The 12,888-nt window shown below is 56.0% G+C and overlaps 1 protein-coding gene across 1 annotated transcript in view; it reads right to left on the bottom strand.

Moving 5' to 3' along the window:
- PRKCB (protein kinase C beta) overlaps positions 1 to 12,888 on the bottom strand; it is a 116,574-nt gene that overhangs the window by 65,517 nt on the left and 38,169 nt on the right. Inside the window, exon 2 of the mRNA XM_026859391.1 lies at positions 3,096 to 3,178. The gene's annotated coding sequence lies outside the window, so the exon portion shown is untranslated. The remainder of the gene's footprint in view (positions 1 to 3,095; positions 3,179 to 12,888) is intronic.

The following is a 12,888-nucleotide window of genomic DNA, read 5'->3' as shown; positions in this document are numbered from 1 at the left end:
CCCCCCGGAGCTCCACCCACCCCAAGCACCGTGTGGGCACCCCGAGATGGAGAAAGAGGGATGCTTCAACCCCAGCCGAGCCTTGTCCTGTGAGCAGAGCGGGGAGCCCCGTCCTCGGGCTCCCTGCGAGCCACAGAGCAAGCGGGCAGCAGCTCCTGTGCTGCAAGACCCTGCTCGCTCCCGGCACAGCAAAGACTTCAGGGGCTTGTGTCCTGTGGCCTGACACCAGTGTCACCCTGCCACCTGCCCCTGGGGTCTGCTGTACAGAATCACAGAGTCATCGGGGTTGGAAAAGCCCTTGGAGCTCCTCCAGCCCAACCATGACCCTCCCCCTGACCATCCCCAACTCCCCCAGATCCCCCAGCGCTGGGTCAGCCCGACTCTTCAACCCCTCCCTGCCCTGACAGCCCATCCCAACGCCTCAACGTGGAGACCATGTGGAGATGGGGCCAGTGGTGCCACAGCGGCTCCAACGGAGGCTGCGCAGGAGGGAGCTGCCAACACCCGGCGGCCACAGTTCAGGCAGAGGGTACAGCTGACACCCCGGGCCGGGAACACCCCGCCGGCCACTTTGGGGTCAGGGGGCTCAAACAGGACCCCAGCGGCCTCTCCTGACCTTCAGGTTCACACAGACTAGTTACAGTCTGCAGGGCCAGAGTACTCATGGATGCCTGAGTCTCTCTTGGGTTGGCACCTCCTCTTCCCCTCTGCTAATTTTCAAGGTTCAACAGCCACCGACACACCACAACTAGCAGCAGCCCCCGTGGAGAAGAAAGCCTCCAGCGAGGAGAGTGACAGTCGTGTGCAAGGTGCCCAGGGAGGGGGGATTTAAGAAACCATTTTGACGAATCGTCTGGTGGGAAGTGGAAATAAAACTGAGCTTATCAAACTGTGCGAGCCTGGAAGCACCCGCTCTCGGGGCTGCCCCGGCAGGACCCAGGCACTGCTGCTTCCAGCGAGCCGGAACACACCTACCAGGGCAGCTCAGCCTGTGGGAAACGGCCAAAAGCTTCTTTATCAGCTCCTTACAACGAACACTCTGCCAAGCATCCTCTCCGGAGGTGGAGGAGCTGTCAGGGAGGCTTCAACACGTCGGAGGCGCCGCGCTGTGCACCGGGGCTGGGGGGCTGCGAGCGCACGTGCCCCCAGAAACCCGACAGCAGGGGCTCAGGGGAGAAGCGGGGTTTTGCACAGGCAGGTGCCTTGATCAGCCACAGGCTGGGCTCGGCTCTGGGATAAAGTCAGCGCTGTGCTGGAGCCAGAGCAGTGACCGGGTTCAAGGGTAGCTCTGGGGACGTGGGGGGTGTCAGGGACTCTCCCACCCCGGCCCCCTGCCCGGGGTCCCCAGCAGCTCTGCCGTGGAGCTGCCCAGCAGTTCTTTGGGCCCAAAGTCCAGCCAGATTTCTCACATCCAAAGCAGAAATGCCCCAAGGACACTCACACAGGAGGAGAAACCAGAGAAAAGGGGAAGCCCCAAGCCTGCCCTCTGGTTTGGCTGGGGCAGAGGCGCAGGTTTGGTGAAGGGTCCCAGAGCAGGCTCAGCCCTGTCCCTCACGTCCCCCAGGGGCAGGGGCAGCCCTGCCCGCCGCTGTGCCCGGCAGGGGCTGTGCCCGGCAGAGGCTGTGCCCGGCAAGGGCTGCCCCCGCAGCTCTGCCCCTGCCCCGCCAGCTGAGCCCCCTCCCCAAAAGCTCCCACTTACACCATCACGGCGGCAGCCCCGCTCCGGGCAGGGTGACTGACAACGTGTGTTTAGCCTCCACCTTCAGCTGCCTGTTACACTGCCTGCTCCCACTGGTTCTATTTTTAAGGGTGAGAGTTGTGGTGCACTGTCGTTTCCCCAATTCAATCTCTTTTCTCCTAGCAGTTCCCCAAATTAGCCAGTTTCCACAGGAAAACACAAAAACTGCCAGACAGACCTGAAAGGCGCTGGCAGAACCACGCCGAGGAGCCTAAGCCAGCTCCGCTCCGCTGCTCCAGCTCTCACTCGCCCCCGAAAGCCCGGGGATTCACCGGGAAAGCGAGCCCTTGTGAAAATGGGGACTCAGACAGCGGGCATTTGGGTGCTTTTCTGGTTTTTTAGAGAACGGCAGTGTTTTCCAACAGTCACAGCGAGACTGGTATTTCCCAGTAACTCCTGTCCCTGATGCCGCTGCCCGGCCAGCGCGTGTTTTCTGAGGGGGTCGAAGCCAAGGCAGCGGCACTGACCACACAAATCACAAGCAGTGAACATGAAAACGCGCCCGAGGGTTGGTTTTTTTTTTTTTCCCCTTGAGAAGATCAAACATATATATTGGTTTAATTAAACCTGCAAGATGATATAAAACAGGCTTGAAGAAACCGTGCGTGCTTTCAGGGAGAAGGCCCCGGGCGAGGAGCGGGGGTGCTGCAGGTCTGGAGCCCCGCACCGGGAACGCCGCACGACCGCGGGGTCACGGCGTGGGGCAGCCGGAACTTGGGAAAAAGTGCCGAGCTGAGGGGCAGCAGGGACAGGCACACTCCCCGGGGCTGACTCTAGTCTAGCGCAACAGGAGGCATCTGTCAAACCACAGCTGATTCTTTCAGGTATTTCGCTCGTGACAAAAGGAATTGATCAATTGAAACAAACCCCGCCAGAAGAGAGAGTCCTCCTCAGCTCAGGGCACTCTGGCCAAAGACTTAAAGCAGCTTTTTAACACCCAGTGCTTCATGCATGTTAACTAACCCCAAAACTAAAACCTCGGTTCGGGTGGCAGACCCTGGAAATGTCACTGTACCGATGGGGAAACTGAGGCTGCGGCTCAAGGGACTGAAGGGAGACGGGGTAAGGCTGCAGGCTCAGCCCCGAACGGAAACGTCTCTGCATCCCTGCAGGTTCTCCCTGCTCTGCTGAGAGCACGTTAGTGGACGATTTGAAAGTGTTTTAAGTGTCTCCAAAAGACATGAGAGCCCACACAACTGTGAATAACAATGAATTAGAGATGCCGGTGCAATAATGGCACAGAAGTGTCGTCAGCCGAGAAAGCTGCAGGAACATCATCTCCAAACTGCTGTGAAACACGGCGATCCACAACCCACCGCTCCGTGCCTTCCCTCGGAGCACCAGAGCGCGTACTTACATCCGAGGCAGGGCCTTTGTCAGCACCGGGGCAGGAGAAGGTAACGAACTCATGGCACCGCTTGTGCACGACGAAGCAGCAAACTGCAAAGAGAAGAGAGGGACAGCGTCAGGGATCGGCACCACGTGAATCCAGAGCTGCAAGAAATAAAGAGCTGTTACGTCTGATTTATGAGAAGAGGCATAGAGGACTCTAAGCAGGCTTCTTTATGGTAAACCTGCCGCAGATTTTTAAACCTTACCGAGTATCATCAACTGACCAGGCATTTCAGCAAAAGTAAGCAGAAGCAAAATGTTGAGCAAATATCAAAGGCGGGCTGAGAATCCTCATGTTCTCTCTGAGCTCACTGTCACTCGCAGCACATGCTCTGAGGTCACCGCCGTGTATAAAAAGAGGGAGAATCTGGCATTCGTGGGTATCTAAGCTGAAAAGTGCATGTGTCCAAAAATGGAAGATTGTACCGATAGGAACAGGTGGGCAATTTTCCTCCCACAGCTCTGCTTTTCCTCAGCAACTCCACAGCCTCCATTTGCCAGACCAGAAGACACGTACGTCTTCCTCTCCTCACGCACGCAAGGCGATGACAAAGTCACCCTTCTGGGAACGGCACAGGAAAATTAATCCCAACGTGCCATCACCCAGACGTTCAAGCGTAAGTATCCAGAGCTAAACCCACACCCCTTAAACCACCAAACCCTTACGGCACATGCTAATCTCAAGCTGCCAGCAGTATTTTTCCAGTCTGTTCAGTCAAAGCGTTGTACTTAAAGGCTAATTTTTTCCCTAAATGCCAAATAAGCACCTTACTTTCAGAGACAGACTTTAAAGAGGCCCCTCGGCACTGCAGGTGACCTCAGCTGGCGGCCCAGGTCCTTCCTGGGGGTCTCAGCCCCCCTCTCCCTGCAGCTGGAGGTGGGTGCACAGCTTTGAGAAGATGGGGTGCCCCAGGCCTGGGGAACAGCAGCACGGCCTCGCACCCCGCGGCACCCCCTCCTGGGTACCGGCCCCCCCGATCCCACCGCGCTCTGCACAGCATCACGCCCCATCCCGAGGGACGGGACCTCCGAGCAACACCGTGCAGGAAGGGAGCGCACGCTGGCACGGGGCGAACCCAACAACCGCTCATTCCGGGAGGAAAGCAAAGCTGTGCCTTGTCGGGGGGAAACCCGGGCACCAAGCTCAGCTCTGTCTCGGGGGTCCTTTATTTGCCACATCCTTTTCCCAAGAGCTGCGGTTCCGGTCGCTCTTTCATTTAGTGTAAGATGAGATGCACAGTCTGCCCGGGTTCAGAGACACCGAGCGCACAAACCAAACGGAGCAGGGCAAAAACGAAGCGGGTTTCAGTCGCGTCACTATCAGACTTTTCCTAAAGAGCAAGGAAAAGGCAAGTGATGTTTGCCATTAAACTCACAATCCCCTGGTTGTGCCCTGCTACATCCAGCTTTAAATCGATTTTCCCTTTCACATTTTTCATTACGAAAAAAACAAACCCAGAAGGTTTGAGAGGCACAACAGCTGCCAAGAACTCTCTCCTCACAGGACCTCCCACTTGCTTTTCTGAGCCTAACAAATAAACATTGTTTTTTTAAAACATCATCCACCATCTCTATCATTTGTATACAGAGACAGAGCATCTGGGAAGCAGGAAGGAAGAAATTAGAACTCTATTAGCAAAGATTTGTCCTGAAGTGTGCGTATAAACTCAATCAGGGTCCGTGACACGCCGGAGCGCAGGCGCCGTCGGGAGGTTGCACGCTGATGCCAGCATCTAGGCTGTGGTAAGGGATTCCCAGCGGAGCTGGAATAATTTCAGTTCAACAGAAGAAACAAGATTGCGACTAGGCTGAACCTCCTAAGGCCGTTCCTCCATGCCAATATATAAAGAGGCTGCAGGATGCCAACCTGGCTCTGAAGAGCAGGTAAAAGAAAGATAAGCAGGTCCTTTGGTGCTTCTCCAGCTCCTAAGAAGCTTCTGCGCTCTGGGGACAGAGATACTGGTTCCTCCCTGGGGAAAACAACCTTCCTGCCTTTGGGGTGACAGAAGCTGGGGAAGGAACAAGGCAGGAGATATCTGTGTCGGGCTGCCCGTGGCTGACGACTCGGCTCTGCTTCGCCCGGCGTGAACCAGGCGTTGGCAGCAGCTGCCTGGCACCGAGCACCCCCCGGGCCGGGCTCTGCTCCGCAGGGTTTGGAGAACACGGCCACCACCACCCCTGTCTGATGGGACCAGAGGGAATGGCCTCAAGCTGCCCAGGGCAGGGTCAGGCTGGCTCTGAGGAAGGATTTCTGTGCAGAAGGGGCTGTTGGGCGTTGGAATGGGCTGCCCAGGGCAGGGGGGAGTCCCCGGGATCCCTGGGGGGGTTGAAGAGTCGGGCTGAGCCAGCGCTGAGGGATCTGGGGGAGTTGGGAACAGTCAGGGGGAGGTCATGGTTGGGCTGGAGGAGCTCCAAGGGCTTTTCCAACCCGGATGACTCTGATCTCTCCCAAAAGGCACGACAGCCACGCGAGAGCTGACCGCCTTCCCCTCCCAGCACCCCAGCCCGCCCCACATCACAACAGATCTCCTTGCCCCACTCCTCCCATCTCCCAGCAGCCCCACCTCAGGCCCTGCGCTGGCTGTTTGCTGAGCTGAGCCCCACAGCAGCTCCCCTGATATCCCTTCCAAGCCCAGGCAGCCCTGCCAGCACCCCCCGATGCCAGCACCCCCCCTACACCGGCCCGATTAACTTCTGTCCCTCGCAATAGCAGCTTCACCACGCTGGCGACTCCTGCGTGTGCTCACCCCTTCGCTTCCCACAGCGGCTCCCCTGAACAGGGCAAGGGCAGGCTGGCAGCTTGGCTTTACTCTGTGGAAAGTCAGAAATGCAACTTTCCTATTTTTGCTCTCACAGAAAGCTGCAGCGCTTGGATTTGAAAAGCGACACTCCTGGATCCCCGCTGCGCAGACACACCGGAGCAGGGCCCTGCTCTGGCAGCACATTCACAGGGACGCGTCGCTCCCCCCGAGTCCGTGTTGCACAGCCAGGAGACGGCGCGCAAAGCCGTGGGTTTCAACTGCATTGGACTTCAAAAATTAAAAAAAAATAATAATCCAAGTCTTATGTTCTGCTGTGAATGAGAAGAATCTGCAGCGGCGTTCTATACTCCGCTCATTATAAATTATGTTGTCAGGGAGAAGTCAGGTGAGGAGAAATTAGGAGGGAATCCTAAGAAGCAAGGGAAAGGCCAACACAGGACTGATGCTCGCAGAGGTGCGAGAGGACTGGAGCAAGAGAAGTGCACGTGTGTGCACGTGTGTGCACGCAGCCATGCCGGGCGAGCGCTGGCTCTCGCCTCGCCAAAGACACTACGAAAGAACACACTCCTTTTACTTCTTCACTGGCATAAGCCAAAGAGGTGAAACGCCCATTTCTAGTGGCAACAGACTACAAAGTCGGTGTCGGAGAAGCTCAAAACCATCCCAGATTTTTATTGCAGCCTCTCCCCCATATTCTTCCAAGGTTTCACCGAAGAGTTCAGTTACTAAAGATGGCATTAAATACATACACACAGGTAACGACGCCTCCTGCCCCTTGAGCAGAACGCAGGCGAAATGCAGTATTTTCTCTTCAGTTTGCAAAATAATTGCTGCGTGTTCAAAACGTTCATATTACAGCTCAATTAAGCAAATGACACCCGAGTCACTGCAAGTCATCTTTGTGGCAACTGAATTTTTCGCAAGAAAGCCCCGCAGTGGGTGCTCACAGAGATCGTAAGGACCCTCCGCTGGCGGATGGCGAAGCGTAACACCTCCCCGGGCACCCAAAGCAAACAAGAGGCTCGCTGCCGACCGCGCAGTGCGGGCTTTGCACCCGAGGCTTTGAAGGAAGCTCGGCACTTGGAAAGATCCATCCAAACATGCCACGCGCGCTCAGGAGAGTACTCCGTCCATGCAGGAAAACAGCCAGTAGAATTACACGGGCACAGGAGCTTAGGCCGGTAATCTGCCTTAACTCCCAATCCTGCATCCCGAGGCAGGCAGAGCCGACAGCTCTTCGCCCCGTGCCTGCCCCGGAGCACCAGGCTGGGAAGAGGCCGCTGCTCTGCGCCGGCTCCCCTCCAGAGCGGTGCCAGGGCGGGCAGGACCAGCCCTGCCGTGCCACTCCTCCTCTCATCACACTTGAACATTTCAAGCCTGTATTTGTCAGTTTAGAAACTACAGCACAAGCAGCAGCTTTCCCGGGTTGCTAATTAGACAGTTAATTTGTAAATCGTATTACATGGATAATAAAGTTACCAAATCCTACTGGTGAGCTACAAATGTCCTGAGTCATTTATATACAACAAAAATGAAACATGAACCTTTACCATTTGTTACTGCGTAACGCAAGAATGTTTGCTGGCCCTAAATTATTCCTTATAGCCACCTCCACTGCAGGCATCTGGGGAGACATCTCCGTCTTGAGGAACCGAAGGGCACAAAAACCTACAAAAGAGGCAGAGCCCTCGAGCTCAGTGACTCTTCACAAGCTTATGAGACTTGCTAGAAAACACAATTTTAAGAGCAGCCCCAGCACGGTTTCCTGAGAAATCCGGGGAGACTTGCCCCAAAGCGTCAGGGTAAGATCACACATCTCCATTCCCTGTGATTCTGACGCAGTTTGGGGAAGAAAGGTCCCCTAGAAGGATCGTTTTCAGAGCTAAGAAACCACAGTAGCAACATGGCACCAGGGTATTTTAAAACTCTAGGAACTAGGCTTATATTGAAGGATGAAAAGAGAGAAAATGCTAACAGTGTTGCTTAAAAAAATATATGTATACTTAAAGGCTTGTTGGCCTGAACCACTGCTCAAAAATCCTTGAGAAAAACCGCAAAGCTGCTTCCCAAACTGATCGCAGAACCTGCCAACCAGAAATACCTCATCAAAACGCCTTCCAGGAGGACGAAGCTTGCGGAGCACGTGTCCGGCTGCACCTCCAGCACGGGGAGGGAGCTCCAGGGCAGGGAGCGCAGCGCGGCAGTCGGCAGAGCAGCCCTGGGCTCCAGGCTGCTGACAGCCAGCCAGCACAGGCTGCTGAACGCAGGGAGACAGGCCAGCAAATTAAAGCTTTATCCAACAGCGCGCGGACGGGAGCCACTGTACGTTTGCGTGTTTTGGAACAGTGCTGCAAATTATGGCAGCAGACAGAAGCCCCTGGGAAGTGCTGAGCAATGGCAGGAGGGACAAACCGAGCACTCGACTGCGCCGCACGGAAATAGTGCTGCAAGAAGCGAGGTAGAGCTCCCCTAACTGCTGAGGGGTTTTGTCACCCCGGACCCACGGCCCGTGCCTGAGATGAGCCGCGGGCTGGACGCTGATGCGGGCGGTGACAACCCTGCGCGCGGCCGCTGCGTGTGCCCCCGCTCCCCAGCAGTCCTCCTGGGAGGCCAACAGGCCACCGGCAACAATAAAACCGTCACTGAAAGTAAAAAATAAGAGAGGCCAGACCTTGACGTTAACCAGAGCGCAATTAGAGAGGAGCAGGTGCTTCCAGCGCCGTGGAGCAGCTCCGGGAGCAGGCAGGCAGGGTTCCAGATGCCTCACCTCTGTGCGGGATTGCTGATGGGAACAGCCCACTCCCGGCGTTCTGCGCCCATGGAGCTTCGGCACGCCGGGCTCTCCACGCGGGGCCGCGGCACACCCGGACCCGCCACGGCACCGGGCAGAGCCACTAATAAGGAATTTCCCTGCAGCCGCTGCAGCTTGTCACCGGCGTAGCCAGTCCTGCAGGAACAGAGAGTCCCCTGGTCCCTCCGATGCTCCCAACAAAAGCAGCAAAAACCTCCTTGTCGGACGGGACAAGACAAGACGTTCAAGGTCAGCGTTTACACGCCTCAAGGCTCGCCAGGACGGGCTGGGCAGGTGGCAGCCCTGGGCAGGGGGATGCACTCGCCCACCCCGCGCACTCGGGGGCTGCGAAGGAGCGTGGTCCCCCCCGCTCCCGCCTGCCCTGGGACCAGCCCCAGCCCCCGGGGCTGAAGCCCACCCGTGCGAGGGGCTCCCACGGCCGATAGCCCGACGCTCTGCTCTTCTCCCACGCAGCGGCCCGGGGAGGAGCAGGAGCAGCCCTGGCCGCGCTGGCTTTCCCCACTGATGAGCAATGCAGGTATGGCCGCCTTTCTCACGCCTTCCTTCTCCTTCCGAATATTTTATTTTCTTCTGTTTACAAAATGTAAACAAATGCAGAAGAGCTTCCCCACCATATGCACCACAGCTCACCTCGCACGCTCCGTCTCCATTCGGATGCTTTCCCAAAAGCAGACAGTTGGGCAGTTTGCCCAAAGATACAACAATGCTGAAAGATTTGCTCTTAGAATACAAAATCCTTCCCAGGCCGGTGGCTTCTGCCCAGGAAAAGCCCTTTATCAAAGCTTTAAGCTCCTTATACTCGCATCAGGCTACTCGGGAAGCCTGCCCAACGTGAACACAGCTATTCCCAGGAAAATCAGAGCCCGGAAAAGTCTCCAGGTTAGCATTTTATGTGCACGGTCCAAGTGTCTGAGACTGCTGAGCCCATCCCAGGCAGTAGCAGCAGACCCAAGCACTGGAGCTGCAACTCTGCCCATGCTGTTACTGCCAGGACACACGTTTCTCCAACACAGTGGCCAGTCCTGCTCAGAGCCGGTATTTAGGGGCCCCATTTCTCCAGAATCCTTCGACCTTTCTCCGGATGGGATTTTGGGATGCTAAAACCACACTACAGAGGGAAAACTGCCTCGCCCCCTACCCCGGCCATGCTGCATGGATCCGCTCCGCGCAAGGAGCCAGATGACTGCCAAGGGTCACGGATGCTGGAAGCAAAGCAGTGGCGTTGTGCCCCGAAGCACCGCATCTCCACGCAGCCCAGAAACGCCAGGAGAGCCCCAAAGCCGCCTCCAAGCCGCAGCAACCCCGACACAAGCTCCTGGCTGCCTGCACGGGGCCCTGGCGCCAGCCCACAGCCGAGGGCTTAGAAATGCCAGGAGCGCGCAAACCCGCAGCGTCCCTGGCAAGCAGAGCAGGGCTGGCTCGAGATGATAAATCATTTCCTGACCCCTGCACGCTATCGGCTTGGAGCCTGCCACATGAGATCTGATTAGCCTCATCTCCCACACGAAACGTCGTTAGCTGGCAGGAAGGTATCCAGCCCTCCTCAAAACCCCAGACGCTGTGACAAATGACTTCCTGCAGGAATGAACCCTGCCTAGCAACTCCACGCTGCACGGGGCGGCGTTGCCTTTTATTTGATCTCCATTTGTTGCTCTAATTTCATTGCATGAACTCCGTGTCCTGATGTTCTGAAAAAGGGGTTCATCAATTTTCCCCCGAGTCCTTCACGGAACGAGTAGTTCAGTGGGGCCACCTGGGATGCCTCCCCCTGAGTACATCTCCTCCCCGAATACCACGCTCCCGCGGCAGGGAAGCCCCTCGTCCACCTCCGCCGGCCAAGGGAGAGCTCTGGAGGCACGGAGAACAGTCTCAGATACTGTACGTCAAGTAAAGCAGACAGATGGAGAGGTAACAGAGACAGAAGAAGGTTCAAGCAAGATTCATCTAAAAATCAAACCCCAGGAGTACTTAAACCCTCCTCAGAGAGCTGACGGAGCCGTGATTTAGCAGATGGTTCTAATATCATAGAACTGGAAGATTATTTCAAGCATATCTCTTAGCTGCTCCCTTACAACCTGTGGAAATTCTCATTTGGATAACGCTTCCACTTCCTAAATAACACAAGGTTCAGGAAACAGCTTGGAGTTTGGATTATCAAAACTGGAGAAAACAAAATAACCCCCCCAAAAAAACATTTTCAAAGGAGCTTTGTGTGGATCCACCTCTGCCAGGCAAACCCACGGGGTCAGAGGCATTGGCCCAGCTCTGCCCCGATAATGGTCCGAAATGCACCACAGGCAGCAGTTGCCCACAATTTTCCATTCCCACGTTGAAAAAATAAGACTCGCTACATCAAAACAAGTCAGTGAAGCACAGCAATCATAAAATAAGGGGAAAGAAGGTTTCCAGGAGGGGAAGTCCTGAATTTCTGACAGCACTTTACAGCTTTTAATCACAGCGCGGAGAGACAACAAGCTAAAATTTGCCTCGTCTGGATTTAATCCCCAGATTTGGTTAAAAGCTTTCTGGAGTTCTTACAAGACAACGAATATCTTCGGCTCCTCACCAGACTTCAGCGGTTCTCCCGTTGTCAGCTCCAGAGAGACACAATAAAAACGTCCGTGCTCTGGGATTCTGGGACTGCAGTTCTCTGCAGAAACCCACCGGGGAGCCGCTGCGGGGACAGGACGACGGGGGGTTACGGCGAGTCCGGGCTGACGATGCGCCCGCTGTGTGCGCGCTGGACCCAAGGATGAGACGCAGAGGGCCCTGCCCTTACTCCCTCGGTCCGTGCCCGCCTCTGCCGCAGCAAAACCCCAAGGACCGACGAGCAACTTCCATCCCTGGGAAGACAGCGGAGTTTGGCCGACGGGCACTGGTTAATGGGGGGGAGAGAGGCCCCCGGGGAGTGGGGAGAGAGGGGGAGATGCCGCTGGTTCAGGCAAAAGCAGGAGGGCGAGAAGGCGTTTCTGCACGGTTTGGGTGTCTCACAGAAACAGAGAGCTGGTTTTCTTCAGGAAGAGGAAGAAAAAGATAAAAGAGCGAGCGAGACATCAGGCTTCTCTTCTGCAAGGTCTCACCAGCCACATTTCTCTAGAAGACTCTGACTGCCTGAACAGCTACAAAGATTTTTCAGTCCAAGAAAGCGATTCTTATGCAGACCAGCTAATTCTGTGCTAACGGCACAAAGAAACCGTCAGTACCGATTTGAAGAGGCCCAGCCTTGCAAATTAGCGCTGAGAAAGCTGTCATTCAGTGCCAGGAAGATAAAACTGCATTTCCTGGTATTTCTGAAGTAAAAGCAGCAGGATATATATATTTTTTTAAAGCTACACAATCTTCCAGCCATTATAAAAACAATTGGTACTATCCCTTCTGCTCCCCGGCAGATCCCACCAGCAGTGCCCAAAGCGGGGACTCTCCACCTCCGGCAGGACTTCTGCCCGTCGTTATTCATCCCAGACTGGCTTCTGAAAGGGAAGGAGCGCGGACACAAACACCTGCAGGATCAGGGCCTGCCCCGGCTCCATGAGCCATCCCCGCCCGAGCAGCCCCTTGGCTGACGCCATCTGCCCCTTTCCCCGGGAGAGGAGGATGCTCCTGCTCCTCCCGGCCCCCCAAGGCCCTTCCCCAGCGCCGCGGGAAGGGCTGAGCCTTCCAGGCGAGGAGCTTGGCGATGGGATTATGTGTCTGAAGAGCAGGAATCCTCTCTTTTCTGCAAATCCTTGTTGGGGAGAGGGCACACCGAAATACCCTCATTTATTCAGGCTCCTCGCCTGCCTGTACACCCAGTACCAGCTCAGAGCATTATGCTCACATCTCCCGTTTACTGGGAGAGTTCCCAGTTCTCCAGGAAAGCCAACCCCTTGCTCATCTGCCTGCTGGCTGTTTGGGAGGGGAAGAGGGACAACGTCAGCTTTTGAGCAAGGCTGCGTCTGCAGAAGCCCAGGGTCCCACAGTAGGAGCCCCCCCCCTCCCAAAGCCTGCGATGCCGGCAGTGCCCACCGCCCCGCACCCCCCCGCCGGGCTGGCAGTGACTTCCAGAGACACAAAGACATTAATTTTACATTAGAGAGCCTCGTCCCGGCTCAGACTTTAAATACTTCATCAGCACCTCTCCCATACCAAGCTGTAACAGAGATTCACTTTCAGACTGAATAATTTAGCCCTGTGCACCTGTCTCT

The sequence above is a fragment of the Athene cunicularia genome, assembly GCF_003259725.1.
Source record: "Athene cunicularia isolate RWA chromosome 14 unlocalized genomic scaffold, athCun1 chr14_part2, whole genome shotgun sequence".
NCBI classification, from domain to species: domain Eukaryota; kingdom Metazoa; phylum Chordata; class Aves; order Strigiformes; family Strigidae; genus Athene; species Athene cunicularia.
This window is presented reverse-complemented; position numbering and strand designations above follow the sequence as displayed.